The sequence below is a fragment of the Zea mays genome, chromosome 6 (genome assembly GCF_902167145.1).
Source record: "Zea mays cultivar B73 chromosome 6, Zm-B73-REFERENCE-NAM-5.0, whole genome shotgun sequence".
NCBI classification, from domain to species: Eukaryota; Viridiplantae; Streptophyta; class Magnoliopsida; order Poales; family Poaceae; genus Zea; species Zea mays.
In genome coordinates, this window is record NC_050101.1 from 78,694,007 (window position 1) to 78,712,906 (window position 18,900).

The 18,900-nt window shown below is 41.0% G+C and overlaps 2 long non-coding RNA genes across 2 annotated transcripts; both read left to right on the forward strand.

Moving 5' to 3' along the window:
- Positions 1–2,251: 2,251 nt before the first annotated feature.
- LOC109940160 (uncharacterized) lies at positions 2,252–6,556 on the forward strand. The gene is made up of 3 exons (NR_174128.1): positions 2,252–2,908; positions 5,026–5,179; positions 6,285–6,556. It is a non-coding gene; the product is annotated as an uncharacterized lncRNA (long non-coding RNA).
- Positions 6,557–11,169: 4,613 nt separating this feature from the next.
- LOC124489739 (uncharacterized) lies at positions 11,170–15,429 on the forward strand. Its single transcript, NR_175001.1, has 3 exons — positions 11,170–11,782; positions 13,900–14,053; positions 15,159–15,429. It is a non-coding gene; the product is annotated as an uncharacterized lncRNA (long non-coding RNA).
- The last annotated feature ends 3,471 nt before the right edge of the window (positions 15,430–18,900 follow it).

Sequence of the window (18,900 nt, forward strand, 5' to 3'; positions counted from 1 at the left end):
ATGTCCTTGTTTCTCTAGCCTTCAGTTCTTCTATTTTCTCCATCTCCGGCATTATGACCGGCTCTTCAACATTCGGTAGGGGAGTCGGTTCCTTGGCTTCGGTGGCCGAAGAGGTTTCACCAACAAACTCGGGCACTGTGGCCGGTTCAATATAGCGTGGCCGGTGCGTAAGAACCTTCATCTTTTTCCTCTTCGGCGCCGGCTCACTAGGAGTGGCTGAAGCAACTTCCTTCACAGAAGCTGTATCTTTTCTTTTTTGACCCTGTATTGGATAACGGTAGTCAGGGTAGACGAACCCAATGGCATCAAATACTCGGTTGAGTCTTTTCTTCTTCCGGCCTCCGAAGGCCGCAGATAGTGCAGTATCTTCTGCCTTCGAGTATGATCCAAGTAGTTCATCGCTTATGGCCTCAATACTTTTCAGCCAGTCATCATCTGGCTCGACGAACTTATCTCCATATTTGAAGGTGTATTTTAACCTAACTAGTCCACCTTCGTCAGGTTTGCTGATGGTTTCCTTTGGTATTTCCCACTTTTCTACAAGTGGCCATACCCTGTAGGCCACGTGTTCTTGAACTAAGTCCCTAGTCCCGATGAACGAGCAAATCACGCCGAAGGCCCTCTGGCATTCTTCGGCTGCTTCATCCATTTCCACCTTCGGCTTCCGGAGGCCGAAGCGTTGCCAAATAGGATGCATGATGATATCTTTAATATCTTCTCGTGCCTTCAAATCATTTTTTACATAGAACCATTCCTTCATCCAGTCCCCGGGCCATCTCTTCCGAAAGGTCGGCACGGGGCAGCTTGACCCAGAGCGGGCGCCGAAGCTATAACAGCCAAAATTGTTATGATATTGTTCTTTTCCCCAGGGCTTTGTCTCATATATTAGCTCATGTAAATTACAAAAGCTTTTTGCATTTGGCTCCAAGCCCTGGCTCCTCACGGCCCAGACAAAGATTCCCATTCTTATGATTGCTTCGGGCGTAATTTGATGCAGGTAGACTTGATAAATCTTCAAAACCTCAACCACAAATTTGCTTAATGGAAACCGAAGCCCAGCCTTAAAAAAGCTTCGGAACATCACAACTTCATTCTCTTCGGGAGTAGGCACGGTCTTCTCTCCGTCATCAGCCCTTACAATAGACATGTCCCGAAAATATCTGTAACACCCCAGGTGTTTATATTCCGCTCGACATCGAGTATGGATTTAAGCACATAATATCAGTGGATAAAACATATGCTAAATTTTAAACATCTTCGCCTATTGCGATTTTAATATCGCATCCGTTTCATCTGTCGCGAGTTCGACATCGTTTTTTTATACGGGCTCTTCCTAAATTTTCATGATGTTCGGAACATAGCTGTTCCGAAAATCGGTGCGTCTGGTGATTATTTAAAATTCATCGCTCACACGAATACGAATTAGGAAGCCCGACTCGCTCGGATGATTTTATTCCGGATAAATTAATTTGAACTCGACAACTAAATGTTGGGGGCAAAATAATTTGTATCGCACGTTGTCTGAGAAAAATCGTGCGTGAGGTTATAAACCAATTTATTCTTCAGCACGCTGTTTCGAAGACAAACTCGCATATATGTTCGCAGATATTGTTTCGACTAATTTCGGTCGAATCATGCCGAACAAATTATCAGTGCCGAAATCAGTTTATTTCGGTTTGTCGTTTCTTACCTGATCCAAAACTTTGGATATAAAGGACGGGTACAAATTCATCTGATTTCAAGTATTCGCTAAATCAAAACCGTAACAGCGCGTTCGAGAATTTTAATTGAGCTCCAATTCACTGGTAAATTATCCGTGGCTGTGGAACCAAGTGTTCAGTCGCGGATGAAATTATTTCAAATCAAATAGAACACAGTCCGAAATACTGTTCTGATTTGTTCCGATTACGTCTCGCTCTGATCTAAAAATCTTGGCTCAAAATATCTATGATTCTCTAAAAAAAAAGATAAATTCTATTGTTTTTCCCATCGTCTATTTCTTTATTCTTATCCAATTGCTTTTTTTTGTCTTGTCTTATCCTGTCAACAAGCAAACTCCTGGAGAAAAAAATCCTCATGCTACTTCTTATCCATTAAGCGTTCGGCTCCTGGAAACATCTTCGTTGGCACGTCATCCTCGCCGTGTCACTTCATTAGCCAACTCCCTGGAAATCTCCTTCACCACGTCAAACTCCTAGGCCAGAAAACACTGCTCATCCCTCCTAAACGGATAGAGCAGGCGCTCCTAGAAAATTCCCAGCCTTATCCTGTGCATGTGTTCAAATCCCTGGAAACCTGTGCGTCTCCTCTGATGCGCGTTCAGCTCCTCCTCTCAGCTCATGCACGCCAACTTCCAGGCCTTTCACCACTGCCAATCAAATCTCTCGCTCGACGCTGGTCACACGCACCACGCACGCCCAGCCGAGCTCCTGCTTCCCTCTCCCGCGGTGCCTGGCTTCCTCCAAGCTCGCCCCCAACCACAACCACGCCCTGGTCCGCGCTCCAGCCCTCCCCATCCTCCTCTTGCTATGGTGCCCAGCCGAGCTCTCTCCCCTTCCTGCCATGGCCGACGCCCCTCCCTGCTGTAGCTCGATGCCCTCCCCTGCAGCAAGCAGTGCCCTCCCCTTTCTGCAGCAAGTGGGTGCCCCCAGCCCCTCCTTTGTTCCCATGGCCGGCCACCTCTGCTGCTTCCATGGTGATCTCTAAATCCCTTTGTTGTTTTACTAGTTCTTGTTAATACCCTGCTGATGTGAGGTTTTATGTGTGTTGATGTGTGCGATATGGAGTAAAATCCTTGGAGAATTAGGTGGAGAAGAAGGTTAAGTTCAACACTCATTAGGTGTTCGATGATATGCTCGAACTGGTGGCCGTCTTCGTTCTTGCTGAAATCGAGTCGGAGCATGATGTGGTGAGCCAAGTCGTTTCTCCGACTACTTAGCTAATGAATTATTTGGTTATATAATTATTGCTGTAATGGTATTTGATGTATGATGAAATAATTTGGTTGTGTGCCATGAATTTTTTTTGACGTCATGATTGGATAGTAGAAGTGTTGTTTGAGGGGAAGTTTAGGTATTAGGTGCAGATTTTACGAGGAGTGCTTTAGAGAGTACATATGTCAAGTATAATTAAATGAATGTTATAAAACACAGAGGATGGTTCTGTTTAGGCAAGGAATGCTTTGATTGATGCGTTGGTAAGCTGTGGTTAACCAAAATGGGAACTAAATTGAATTTTTGCTGTTTGGACTGTGCACAGTTTTAGTATGCAGGTAGCTAAGTGAAGTAAACTTTGTTTTCTGAAGAGATGATATGCATATAAGTTGTAGCTAACTTCTTTATCCTGGTTGTGTAAAAAATTTTATGACCATAGGTTTAGTAGTTTAGGAGTTATGATTTTTCAAAGTCTAGTTTCAGAATCTGCCCAGATTCTGTACTGATTTCGAAAATGACCCTGTTTGCCCAAATTAAACTTAGAATCAGCTCTTAGCTCTTAGTAATTATAGGAGAATTGTAGTACTTTTCTAAAGCTTTCCAACAAATTTTGGAGCACTTTTTTTTGTGGTCTAGAGACCAAGTTACAGCTGTTTGAACTATATAGTCTGAATCTGTCCAAATCTGGACAGAGAAGTCTGTTTGTATTAACTGACTTTGATATGTATTGAATTAACATGAGATGTTTATAAATGAATTATAGACAATTCTACTAGCTTTCAAAAAAAGTCTAGGATCACCTGATTTGGATATCTGAAACTCCCGTTATGGAATTTTAAAGTGAGTGGCCGAATTCTGTCCAAATCTGGACAGAAATTGTGTTTAGTACAGTTTGACCTTTCTAAAGGTCGAATCTTGTTATGATGATAATACAAAAGTTATATAGAACTTTATAAGCTTTCCAGAAAGTCCTAGTTTACTATTTTTGGATGCATATTTTGTGAGTTACGAACAAAACATTTGACTACTGTGCTGCTGTCTAGAAAAAATCTGCGCGTGGTAAATTGATTGTTTGGGGTCATTCTTGTTTGGCTTGATAGAATTAGTTAAATTTTGATTATTGAAGACTGGTTGAATATAGTGGTGATAGTAATCCATGCTATGCTTTAGTAGTATTATATTCTTTATTAATGACCGGTTAAATACCTTAGATAAATATTTATTAGTGCAATATAATTCATCTTCATGTGGGTATATATATTCCTTGTTGAATTCGAATGTAAACTAGAATGGGTTACGACTTCTGGTATATCTCCGTATTATTTCTAAACCAGTATATTCATATATTCATCTTGTTAGATAGTACACTCAGATTTTAGACAATAATATATTAATCTCTAATGTACCATTTAAGTTTAGAAGGCTAGCTGTAATGCTTCTGTCCTTATTCTAAGATAGGTTCTATCAGTATTGTTATACTTCTTTGATTTATTTGAACACGATAATGCTTTACTAGTAGTCTTTATACTAAATGTTTAGTGAACGATTAGATACCTTGATTTGATGTTGCTTGCTACCCTGAGTGTCTAAAAACGAGTAGTATCAATAAGCCGATTAAAACTGAAACATGAGAATTTTGTGATGGTTAGTGCACATAAGTGCTTTAAATCTTCAAATTTGTTGAGCCTATTGTTTTATAGAATACTAGGCTATTGGACAATATTTTGGGTGTAGAGTTAGAGGTGTCTAGTGTTTATGCATACAAGTGTTTTAGGCCTTTAAGTTAAGATAATTTTTATTCCATGGAATTCTATGCTTGTTAATAATGAGTTGTTCATTAATACTAAGAGTCGTGTTAATCCTTCGATAGGATACTCTAGTTCATGAGATTAAGATTTATGTGCAGCCTTTTGAGGCTTGATGCTTGAGTTAAAGAAGCGAGATTATGGTGTTTAGCCATTTATCGATGTCTAGCGTTTACTTATGGGTGTTGTATGCGCCTCACCATTAAGTGTTTAGCTTTCTACTGTAGCATTGTTTATCTTGTGCTACCTGCTCATAATCATTCATGTGCATTATGCATATCATTCAGGTTCGTTACACGTGATGCGAAGGACAAGAGCCGAGTTGATCCCAAAATGATGCTAGTGAACGAACCTAAGGATGGATGATCTGATAGAGTGCCAGAATGGGAGATGCTCACCAAGTGGTCGTCAATTAACAACACTAACTTAGTGTTATCCCAGGCAAGCCCCGGTGCATTTGCCACCTCCTTGTTGTTTTTAAAACTTTTATCACTTATATGCTGCATTAGGTGATAGGAGTTGAGTGATGAAACAGTTGATGCATTACCATTCCTTGGAATTTGATTATCCTCCTTGATACCTGTTTTACAAAAAGAACTAATGAGGCTTAGCCCTGCCTAGAAAATTAAAACTTGTTCCTTTTTAAAAGAATATTATGTAACACTGGATATGGGTTTTATAAAAAAGAAACTTGCAGTAATGAAGGCATCACTCGCGATGATGAATTCATTATTCAAGTATTGTACCTCTGTCAGGTACATGGTTTGGGTGTTAAATAATAAGATGAGACCAGACGTTGAGCAGGAAAGGTCGCCCGTCTGTGTCGCTTAAGGACCGTTCCGATTGTTGGCCTGCTGATCTAGGACCCTTTAACTGGCCACATGCCTCATCATGGGTAAGCTTTGCCTCGGTCGGACCAATACCAGAACAGCTCGCACGCACTGGGAGTGGAGCGATGGCGAGAGTAGCTTGTACCCTCCGTGGCAGAGACTGGAAGGTGGGGTGCTGTACTCTCGGAAACATGGCGGGCACCATGGCGAGAGTAACGTGTACCAACCAGGCCAATGGCTGGACGGTGGAGTACTGTGCTCTCGGGTCGCGTGAACCCGTTCTGGTCTTGAGAAACCTGTGGGCGAGTTGACATATGCAAGGGTTAAGTGCTACATATGTCGTGTGGTTGGACATCCTCAGCTGAGTATTAATCGATTCGGATCGCCGTTACTTCTCGGATATGAAGACTGGATCACTGCCCTGCATCGTAGATAACAAGTGAAACTAAAGTTGATAAAAGGAAGCTAGTGTAGGACAAGTGAATGCTCTAGATTAGGCAAATCTAGATTCAGGAAAAGTACTTAACTTGTGAAGTAAAATTTTGGCATAAGGATCCACTACTAGTAAGCTTTTCTGCAAAAACGAGTCTTTGAAATTTGATGAGCTTTACCTTGATTCCCAATAAACCAGCATACCCTTGAGAGTCTTTTCTTTAGTCGGGTAAGTCTTGCTGAGTAATTGCGTACTCAGGGTTTTATTCCCTGTTGTTTTTCAGGTTATAATTTTGTTCTGTTATGGATGCTGCTAAGTGCCGGTAGGCTCGGCCTTCTTATATAAGTATATCCCATCTTTAGCTTCTTTATTGAGGATTGTCACTTAAGCTAGCATGTATTTGAAAACCTATAAATATTTTATACATTTTAAATTGTAATTTTTTTTGAATCACTTTCTTTTGTAATCACTCCGATGATATATATTGTAATCTTGTTATAACTTGTAAATGTTGTAACTTGTAACCATTTTGTAATAAAGAATTTCCGCTGCAAATGTTGGTGTGTGATTTGTGTTTACTTAATCCTGCGATCTTGGTGGTAAGTCGTTTATCCGGGGTCCTCGGGGCAATCAGACAGATCCTGTTAAGTTGTTTGGTGCACACGCATAGCTGTCTGAGGTCTTTGAGACAAGGACAGGTGCATGTGGGCCCGATAACTTGGGAGGTTCTGCGACAGCTGGTATCGGAGCAGGATTAAGTATATACGATCACATACGTATTTTCAAAACAAAAGTTTTGGTTTTAGAAAACCTATTTTCAACTAAACACATTGTTTGGTTTTGAAAAACATATTTGAAAAACTATAATGCTAGCGACATCCTCTATAAGCCCTAAGTTAAGGACTACTAGGTGGCTTAGTTCAGAATACTAACCCACAACCTGGGAAGGGTGATGCATACATGTGTAATGTTGTTTTTGAGGCCATTCAGTCTTGAATGGATCGATGCTCAGGTAAGGTGAGATGTGAGAGCGTGACCGGACAAACGTCGGTCTAGGGGAGAGCATAAACAGCGCTTGATTATATACATGTTTTACATATGTATATATGAAGGCTGCGATGTGGAGTATTTAATTTTCTGGGATTCAGTACCCCCTGGATGTGTATGGGTATACAGACATGGGAATACTGAGAAGTGTAATGTACTTGTAACGACGCACCTACGCTCAGGTAAGAAGGTGAGTTACCATAATGAGCTGCCCTATGGTTAAAGTGTGGCAGCGGCGCCTATGCGTGGCTCGGCGCTTAATGAGGAGCTGGCCTCCATATAGAAATATATGGAGTATAAACTGTGATAAACTGTCATGTGTGAATTGCATCATTAGGAAATGGGCTGTGATGGAATTTTCTGCAGGTACACTAACTTCGAAATCGTATGTGTAGATGACGACTAGCAACATATCGAGAGAGAACGTAGATATGCCACCTATATAGAACACTATTGCCACATTATGTTGGCGAAATTCGTGAGGACGAATAGGACGAGCATGCATCCTGATTGTTGCATTGTGTTTGTTGTTTGCGCACAAAAATGCTTCCCTCACCTTTATCCTAATAATTGGTGATTGTGAACGAACATGCTTTTCTCATCTTTATTCTGATAATAAATAATTGGAAACTTTATGAAGTATTACTGTTCTATAAGCAATTTCTAGCTTTGTTTGTTATGTCCTTTAGACATGTCTTTATGTAGTTTGTGGTTCCTCTTTATTTGACCGCTAGTCCAACTTGTGTTTGTTCTGGTGTGTTTGTGCCGGTAGAATGTTGGTGGTATGTTTGTGTAAGCTAAAAAAAAATTGGCCATGTCCTCATCTAGGGGCCATGACCCAAATCGATGTTAATTCCCCGAAGTTTTTCCCCAGTTTCCAAAAGTGGACGAGTCTGAATTTCTATCGTTACTTTAGGATCAAGCTTATCTAAATAGGTGTTTAGGTAAACTTCTCGTAGAAAATAAATGGACTGGAGCTTAAGATAAGGATCTCGGGTCTGTGATCTTGACAATTCACTTGTAGCTCTCTTATGGTCATATTTTCATCCTAAACCATACCCTTGTTTGGTTGGTGCAAGCTGATGGTTCTATTCTGCTTTGCCTCTCCATGAGAATCGCATTGTTGATTTCTCAATCTAACCTAGGAAAGGAATGCCCAATAGTTTTCTTGAATTTAATGCCTTTGGTTTTCTCATCTTTCGAAGGCATACCAACTTAATCTTATGATTGTTTTCCCTCCGTATCTAATCCAATACTAATCCTTAACCTTGTAATCTTTGCGATGGGCATAGAAATATGCTTGGGGCTGAAATAACAGTCTCCCATCATACTCCTTTCATCAAATTTAGGTTATGGCCATGTCTTATTCGTATCATTGGCCATGATCTATTTGACTCTCTACTTGTAATTATTCTGATAGGTAGAGTCTCTTTGTATATTGTCACTCTTGCTCAATCCATTTGTCTCGCGCGAGATGTCTTATTGGTTACGTTTGGTAATGGTGTTATGACTAAAATCGATGGTGCCGCGACGAAACCGAGGGGCTCCTGTGAATGTACACACATGGTTGTGCTGCTCGGCACGCGCTTGTATCACAGTTAGTAGTTGTGATCCATTATGAGACTATGTCAATACGTTATCTTGGCACAATCTGTTTTTGCTACGTAAGATTCGTTATTGGTGTTAGTTCGGTAGTGGTGTCACGATTAAGGACTTATGGTGCCGCAGCGAAACTGAGAGCCTCCTGTGAATGCGCACACAGGACTGTGCTACTCGTCGGATGCTGGTATCAAGGTTTCTGGTCATGATCCATTATGGAACTACACTGATGTGTTATCTTTCATGGACCTCTTCCTTGAAACAATTTCTATGTTGTTTGTCAAGTGATCAAGCAACGTCCATCATCTCTGTTAGATCAAAAGGGGCATACCACTTTTAGGTGTGGTCTCTTTTCTTTTGATCTTGGTAGTGACTACTTATAGAAGTTCCCTTTACATCCTTTGTGTAAAGGTGAAGTCTTGGAGCTTTTTAGTGTCGAGAGACCACTGATTAGCTCTCAAAATGGAGATTGGATTTCCCCTGCTGCTAAAATGCAGGAGTTTGTTCATTCGCTCTCTTATTTAATCCATGCATTCCCGAAACAAGCCAGTTCCTCTTGCATGGAAGAAATGGATGAACAACCTGACCAAATGAATTTCTACCCAAGTGCATGATCAACTGTTAGTATGAGTGAACTCTCAGCCCTTGGCTTACCGATGGTACTGAGAGGGCTTGTTCAATGTCAAAAGTAGTTCAACAAGTTGGTTTTACTAACTTGTAACTGCCCAATGAACAAAGGTTGAGTTTAGAGATCGTTTTATTGAGTTGTCTAAACTCACTTTTGTACAACCCCTCTAAAGGAAGTACTTGCAAAAATCAAGTTAAGCCGACTCGTAACAACCTAATCATCGCTCTAGTCATGCCTCGATCGCCTCACGTGTGCTTTTCCAGCACGAGTGATCAAGTCGAGTCATGCTTAGTGCTTGATAAAGTGGATTGATTGTGAAGTCAACATGTGTTGATCATCTTCACTAATGCGTTCCTTGAATTATTATTATATTCCTAGAACTTGAATTCCTCAAATGGCCACTTGTTGGTAAACTTCTTTCTATGTGTTTTACCCAAGAGGTCGTATCTGATTCTGTTTGGGTAAGCCGCATATCTACCGCTCGTCCAACAGACTTAGATAGTACAGTGTCATCAGAAAAAAAGCAAACTGCACACCTGGAACCTTATGTGTTCCTTTGGCAGACATCGTCTCTATTGGTGGATATTTCTAAATTAGCCTAAGGCAATACATGTTATGTCCGCTAGAGAAACGACATCCTGAGACACTCGCCTTCGCTCGGAACTGCCTTATGATTATCGCTGATATGGACATGTGTTACATGCTTCTCTACTCTTGAAAGTCTTTCGCTCCGAATCTCGAGACGAGATTCTTTTAAGGGGGAGGGCTGTAACACCCCAGGTGTTTATATTCCGCTCGACATCGAGTATGGATTTAAGCACATAATATCAGTGGATAAAACATATGCTAAATTTTAAACATCTTCGCCTATTGCGATTTTAATATCGCATCCGTTTCATCTGTCGCGAGTTCGACATCGTTTTTTTATACGGGCTCTTCCTAAATTTTCATGATGTTCGGAACATAGCTGTTCCGAAAATCGGTGCGTCTGGTGATTATTTAAAATTCATCGCTCACACGAATACGAATTAGGAAGCCCGACTCGCTCGGATGATTTTATTCCGGATAAATTAATTTGAACTCGACAACTAAATGTTGGGGGCAAAATAATTTGTATCGCACGTTGTCTGAGAAAAATCGTGCGTGAGGTTATAAACCAATTTATTCTTCAGCACGCTGTTTCGAAGACAAACTCGCATATATGTTCGCAGATATTGTTTCGACTAATTTCGGTCGAATCATGCCGAACAAATTATCAGTGCCGAAATCAGTTTATTTCGGTTTGTCGTTTCTTACCTGATCCAAAACTTTGGATATAAAGGACGGGTACAAATTCATCTGATTTCAAGTATTCGCTAAATCAAAACCGTAACAGCGCGTTCGAGAATTTTAATTGAGCTCCAATTCACTGGTAAATTATCCGTGGCTGTGGAACCAAGTGTTCAGTCGCGGATGAAATTATTTCAAATCAAATAGAACACAGTCCGAAATACTGTTCTGATTTGTTCCGATTACGTCTTGCTCTGATCTAAAAATCTTGGCTCAAAATATCTATGATTCTCTAAAAAAAAAGATAAATTCTATTGTTTTTCCCATCGTCTATTTCTTTATTCTTATCCAATTGCTTTTTTTTGTCTTGTCTTATCCTGTCAACAAGCAAACTCCTGGAGAAAAAAATCCTCATGCTACTTCTTATCCATTAAGCGTTCGGCTCCTGGAAACATCTTCGTTGGCACGTCATCCTCGCCGTGTCACTCCATTAGCCAACTCCCTGGAAATCTCCTTCACCACGTCAAACTCCTAGGCCAGAAAACACTGCTCATCCCTCCTAAACGGATAGAGCAGGCGCTCCTAGAAAATTCCCAGCCTTATCCTGTGCATGTGTTCAAATCCCTGGAAACCTGTGCGTCTCCTCTGATGCGCGTTCAGCTCCTCCTCTCAGCTCATGCACGCCAACTTCCAGGCCTTTCACCACTGCCAATCAAATCTCTCGCTCGACGCTGGTCACACGCACGCCCAGCCGAGCTCCTGCTTCCCTCTCCCGCGGTGCCTGGCTTCCTCCAAGCTCGCCCCCAACCACAACCACGCCCTGGTCCGCGCTCCAGCCCTCCCCATCCTCCTCTTGCTATGGTGCCCAGCCGAGCTCTCTCCCCTTCCTGCCATGGCCGACGCCCCTCCCTGCTGTAGCTCGATGCCCTCTCCTGCAGCAAGCAGTGCCCTCCCCTTTCTGCAGCAAGTGGGTGCCCCCAGCCCCTCCTTTGTTCCCATGGCCGGCCACCTCTGCTGCTTCCATGGTGATCTCTAAATCCCTTTGTTGTTTTACTAGTTCTTGTTAATACCCTGCTGATGTGAGGTTTTATGTGTGTTGATGTGTGCGATATGGAGTAAAATCCTTGGAGAATTAGGTGGAGAAGAAGGTTAAGTTCAACACTCCTTAGGTGTTCGATGATATGCTCGAACTGGTGGCCGTCTTCGTTCTTGCTGAAATCGAGTCGGAGCATGATGTGGTGAGCCAAGTCGTTTCTCCGACTACTTAGCTAATGAATGATTTGGTTATATAATTATTGCTGTAATGGTATTTGATGTATGATGAAATAATTTAGTTGTGTGCCATGAATTTTTTTTGACGTCATGATTGGATAGTAGAAGTGTTGTTTGAGGGGAAGTTTAGGTATTAGGTGCAGATTTTACGAGGAGTGCTTTAGAGAGTACATATGTCAAGTATAATTAAATGAATGTTATAAAACACAGAGGATGGTTCTGTTTAGGCAAGGAATGCTTTGATTGATGCGTTGGTAAGCTGTGGTTAACCAAAATGGGAACTAAATTGAATTTTTGCTGTTTGGACTGTGCACAGTTTTAGTATGCAGGTAGCTAAGTGAAGTAAACTTTGTTTTCTGAAGAGATGATATGCATATAAGTTGTAGCTAACTTCTTTATCCTGGTTGTGTAAAAAATTTTATGACCATAGGTTTAGTAGTTTAGGAGTTATGATTTTTCAAAGTCCAGTTTCAGAATCTGCCCAGATTCTGTACTGATTTCGAAAATGACCCTGTTTGCCCAAATTAAACTTAGAATCAGCTCTTAGCTCTTAGTAATTATAGGAGAATTGTAGTACTTTTCTAAAGCTTTCCAACAAATTTTGGAGCACTTTTTTTTGTGGTCTAGAGACCAAGTTACAGCTGTTTGAACTATATAGTCTGAATCTGTCCAAATCTGGACAGAGAAGTCTGTTTGTATTAACTGACTTTGATATGTATTGAATTAACATGAGATGTTTATAAATGAATTATAGACAATTCTACTAGCTTTCAAAAAAAGTCTAGGATCACCTGATTTGGATATCTGAAACTCCCGTTATGGAATTTTAAAGTGAGTGGCCGAATTCTGTCCAAATCTGGATAGAAATTGTGTTTAGTACAGTTTGACCTTTCTAAAGGTCGAATCTTGTTATGATGATAATACAAAAGTTATATAGAACTTTATAAGCTTTTCAGAAAGTCCTAGTTTACTATTTTTGGATGCATATTTTGTGAGTTACGAACAAAACATTTGACTACTGTGCTGCTGTCTAGAAAAAATCTGCGCGTGGTAAATTGATTGTTTGGGGTCATTCTTGTTTGGCTTGATAGAATTAGTTAAATTTTGATTATTGAAGACTGGTTGAATATAGTGGTGATAGTAATCCATGCTATGCTTTAGTAGTATTATATTCTTTATTAATGACCGGTTAAATACCTTAGATAAATATTTATTAGTGCAATATAATTCATCTTCATGTGGGTATATATATTCCTTGTTGAATTCGAATGTAAACTAGAATGGGTTACGACTTCTGGTATATCTCCGTATTATTTCTAAACCAGTATATTCATATATTCATCTTGTTAGATAGTACACTCAGATTTTAGACAATAATATATTAATCTCTAATGTACCATTTAAGTTTAGAAGGCTAGCTGTAATGCTTCTGTCCTTATTCTAAGATAGGTTCTATCAGTATTGTTATACTTCTTTGATTTATTTGAACACGATAATGCTTTACTAGTAGTCTTTATACTAAATGTTTAGTGAACGATTAGATACCTTGATTTGATGTTGCTTGCTACCCTGAGTGTCTAAAAACGAGTAGTATCAATAAGCCGATTAAAACTGAAACATGAGAATTTTGTGATGGTTAGTGCACATAAGTGCTTTAAATCTTCAAATTTGTTGAGCCTATTGTTTTATAGAATACTAGGCTATTGGACAATATTTTGGGTGTAGAGTTAGAGGTGTCTAGTGTTTATGCATACAAGTGTTTTAGGCCTTTAAGTTAAGATAATTTTTATTCCATGGAATTCTATGCTTGTTAATAATGAGTTGTTCATTAATACTAAGAGTCGTGTTAATCCTTCGATAGGATACTCTAGTTCATGAGATTAAGATTTATGTGCAGCCTTTTGAGGCTTGATGCTTGAGTTAAAGAAGCAAGATTATGGTGTTTAGCCATTTATCGATGTCTAGCGTTTACTTATGGGTGTTGTATGCGCCTCACCATTAAGTGTTTAGCTTTCTACTGTAGCATTGTTTATCTTGTGCTACCTGCTCATAATCATTCATGTGCATTATGCATATCATTCAGGTTCGTTACACGTGATGCGAAGGACAAGAGCCGAGTTGATCCCAAAATGATGCTAGTGAACGAACCTAAGGATGGATGATCTGATAGAGTGCCAGAATGGGAGATGCTCACCAAGTGGTCGTCAATTAACAACACTAACTTAGTGTTATCCCAGGCAAGCCCCGGTGCATTTGCCACCTCCTTGTTGTTTTTAAAACTTTTATCACTTATATGCTGCATTAGGTGATAGGAGTTGAGTGATGAAACAGTTGATGCATTACCATTCCTTGGAATTTGATTATCCTCCTTGATACCTGTTTTACAAAAAGAACTAATGAGGCGTAGCCCTGCCTAGAAAATTAAAACTTGTTCCTTTTTAAAAGAATATTATGTAACACTGGATATGGGTTTTATGAAAAAGAAACTTGCAGTAATGAAGGCATCACTCGCGATGATGAATTCATTATTCAAGTATTGTACCTCTGTCAGGTACATGGTTTGGGTGTTAAATAATAAGATGAGACCAGACGTTGAGCAGGAAAGGTCGCCCGTCTGTGTCGCTTAAGGACCGTTCCGATTGTTGGCCTGCTGATCTAGGACCCTTTAACTGGCCACATGCCTCATCATGGGTAAGCTTTGCCTCGGTCGGACCAATACCAGAACAGCTCGCACGCACTGGGAGTGGAGCGATGGCGAGAGTAGCTTGTACCCTCCGTGGCAGAGACTGGAAGGTGGGGTGCTGTACTCTCGGAAACATGGCGGGCACCATGGCGAGAGTAACGTGTACCAACCAGGCCAATGGCTGGACGGTGGAGTACTGTGCTCTCGGGTCGCGTGAACCCGTTCTGGTCTTGAGAAACCTGTGGGCGAGTTGACATATGCAAGGGTTAAGTGCTACATATGTCGTGTGGTTGGAGATCCTCAGCTGAGTATTAATCGATTCGGATCGCCGTTACTTCTCGGATATGAAGACTGGATCACTGCCCTGCATCGTAAATAACAAGTGAAACTAAAGTTGATAAAAGGAAGCTAGTGTAGGACAAGTGAATGCTCTAGATTAGGCAAATCTAGATTCAGGAAAAGTACTTAACTTGTGAAGTAAAATTTTGGCATAAGGATCCACTACTAGTAAGCTTTTCTGCAAAAACGAGTCTTTGAAATTTGATGAGCTTTACCTTGATTCCCAATAAACCAGCATACCCTTGAGAGTCTTTTCTTTAGTCGGGTAAGTCTTGCTGAGTAATTGCGTACTCAGGGTTTTATTCCCTGTTGTTTTTCAGGTTATAATTTTGTTCTGTTATGGATGCTGCTAAGTGCCGGTAGGCTCGGCCTTCTTATATAAGTATATCCCATCTTTAGCTTCTTTATTGAGGATTGTCACTTAAGCTAGCATGTATTTGAAAACCTATAAATATTTTATACATTTTAAATTGTAATTTTTTTGAATCACTTTCTTTTGTAATCACTCCGATGATATATATTGTAATCTTGTTATAACTTGTAAATGTTGTAACTTGTAACCATTTTGTAATAAAGAATTTCCGCTGCAAATGTTGGTGTGTGATTTGTGTTTACTTAATCCTGCGATCTTGGTGGTAAGTCGTTTATCCGGGGTCCTCGGGGCAATCGGACAGATCCTGTTAAGTTGTTTGGTGCACACACATAGCTGTCTGAGGTCTTTGAGACAAGGACAGGTGCATGTGGGCCCGATAACTTGGGAGGTTCTGCGACAATATCTTCCCCTCATATTATCAAGATGACCCTGTTTAATAGTTGATTTTCTGAAAACTGTATGGCTTGGTCGCCAGGGTCGATCTTCGGAGTCTTCTCCACCACTTTCCACATCATAACTGTCGCTATCACCAGTATCTTCAGACAAGCCTTCCAAAATCTCCCTGGTAATCTTCTCTGTATTTGTCTTTGCCATTAATTCAAGGAAGCCGAGATTCATTTCCTCAGAAAGGCTCAGCTTTGTTTCAGCGACAGCTTTCTTATCTTCAGACATCTTGAAAAATGCTGAGAAAGTGCCCTCAAAACCGAAGCTTAAAAAAATTTCAAAAAAGCCAAGCAAGTGTTGGTGCGCAAGAGTTAAAAGTTGGGTGAGTAAGAACAGATGGCAAGAAAGCATGCCAAATGAACCCGTGGTGAGCTCTTATTTATACGCCTAGTGCGTTGAAAATTGGAGGGTCCCGCTTGTCAATGACTGTTGCTATTCTAGCAAAGGGAAGGTGTTTTTTCGGACCTTCGGCTTAAGGCCTTCGTCCATGTCGCAATCTGAATTTATCACTCTAACAAATTAATATTGCGAGGGGCTACTGTTGGGGGCCTTCAACTTCTGAAGGTCCTCAAAAACATAATTTGACAATGTTTTCCAAGTGAAATATGTGAACAGGTATCTTCAGATTCGGATCATGAGCATACAGAGCATGGTCAGGACGAAGCCTGAGCGAGACGAAAGGTGATTATGACGAAGGACAAGGTAATCACGAAGCTGTGCGCAGGAAAAGCTTCGACATGGCAGCAGAAAAGGGGAACCGACTTAAAGATGAAAAGGCAAATTAGACCTCGAAGAATTACTATAGAGTTATTAGCAAATGTAAAGGGCATGGGTGTAATTTTACATGGGCTGCATCCCGTGCCTATAAATAGGTGAACAGTATCCTCGTACTGTTCACGCTGATTTGGCATTCGCTTTTTGCATCACGCTTGTACCCTTGCTTTCCTTCAAACCGAAGGTACATTTATAATTTGTTATTGTCGATATGATAATGCAAATAAAAAATAAGTTGATAATAATGTTTAAGTGTTTATGTTATTTTTCATATCTTGCATATGAATTCTTCCTCATCATTTATTGTGCTTACGAAGGTTTTTCCTTCACAACCTTCGTTCAGAATTCATTATATCCGAAGGGAAATAATGTCTCGAAGGACGAAGGACTTTAACATTTAACACTTTTTATGTTGCCTTGTTCTTTACTCTTAGCATTTGAGAACAAGTCCCCAACAACAGGGGATTGAGAAGTAATCAAATCCAAGGAAGGACATGCAGCAATGGGTTTAGCACACAACTCCTATCACCTAATGCATCAAGCAAGTGAGAAAGATTTCAAAATAACAAGGAGGTGGCAAATGCACCGGAGCTTGCCTTGTGTGATAGGTGAATCAGGCTCTGCTCCACAGATATCAAAGTAAAAGCAGTTTCCTGCCTGAGGTTCTTCAGGTGGTGGTGGTGTAGTCCTCGCTTCTTCAACCTCTATTTCCTCTTCGTTCTCTAGATATAGCCATATATAATCATGAATGCTCATGTAATGTTCATGAAAATGCAAAGATAATAAAAGTTTATTATCTAATGTCTTGAATATAACTTTCCTTCATGGATCTCCGAGAAATTAGGGTTTTCGGAGTCTATAGTGAAGTTCATAGGGCAGGGGGCTAGGGTTTTGGGTTCTAAGTATCAAACATGGTTCAAATCATACCAAAATTTTCCCAAGGCTTCTAAATAATATTTAAAGTTTATCTAAAAAGTTTGGTGAATTTTGGGATTATTAATTACTCTCTAAAATTCTAGAAGCATGGGTTTTGGCTATTTTAAATACTCTATAATTCCTATTTGGACCAAAAATCATGAAACTATTTTTATTAAATACTATGGAAAATTAGGAGTCTAGCAAAATTGGTTTGGTATTTTTAGCATTTTTCTGCAATTTTCTGGAATTTCTTTAGTCCTGGCAGAAAAAGGAAAAGGAAAAGAATCAACATAACTGGGCCGAAACTGGTCCAAATCAGCCCTTCTTCGGGCAGAAGAGCGTCCGCGCTTGCCTGCGCTGCCGATCTTGTGAAAAGGTCCTTATCGTTTTAAATAACTTGATCAGCGTCCAATAGCTATTCTCTATGTCACTGACACCTTACAAAAAGCCCCTCCAGATCTGTTTCTTTACCATCCTGGGTCCATGGCGGAATCGCGGCAAACACCAGACCGGAGCCGCAATTCAACGGCGAAGGTGACCCGGACAAGGAGTAATAGGCTTACACACATCTAGCACTAGTCGGTCTGAGCAAAAGCCCTCATTTAATTTGAGAGATTTGACCTAATTTGAAGCTTGTTCATGTCACGGCGGTGGACCGACCCTGGAGATCGCGTTCCGGATGATTAATGGGATCGAAGCTAAAATTGAAGCTTGGGAAGGCTTTACGGGTTCACCAGGAACTAGGTACATGGTTGAGTTCAGGCCGAACGAGGATAGAGAAGCGGGTCGACAGAGAGGGCGTCGCGGTGGCGTTCTACGAGACTACTGGGTGTTTCGGAGGACGGGCGATAGTAAAGTTCAATTGGCCGGCTCCGATAGCAATAGTAGGCCAAAGACAAGCTAGAACAGGAAGCAATTTGGTAGGTACTAACCCGAGGAGTGCTGGCCACGGAGGGGTCCTTCACGACAGCGCTAAGAACAGGGAGGAGGGGATTTGTGGACTGTGTGAGTTCTCCGGTGAAATTGAGTTGATTACACAAGTGCTCGTGTGCGCGATGTGGTGAAGAAGTAGTGCCCGGGCTCAATTTATAGGCCGATGGCTGGAAATGGATGAGATTCACTGAGCTTTAAACGCGCTGGCGAGCTCACCCGCACGGGCAGAGCCACGACGATGGTCTGGTGACCGCCGATCAACCGGGCAGCGCCACCTCAGTGTTTTAGCGCCACGTCGCGGAAGATCTTTACCGTGGCTGCAGACTCATCCCCAATCGCGGTGGCGATCTTATCCCCGGCAGGATTTTTCTGAACTCCGGTGAACAGTACGCCAACCAGCTCGATTTCAATTAGACACTACTCCAAATTTCGTGCGGTTGCTCGCAGACAAGTCTGTATCAAAATTATACCCTAATCAATGTTCTTTCATTTCGCTGTAATGACTATGCCAAAAATCCTTATGGATCGATCAGGCTAGGGCGCGCAAAATGGCGCGATAAAACTGAACCCTAATCAAATTCAGATTCAGTGAATCTGTATGTCAGGCCGACTGACGGCCC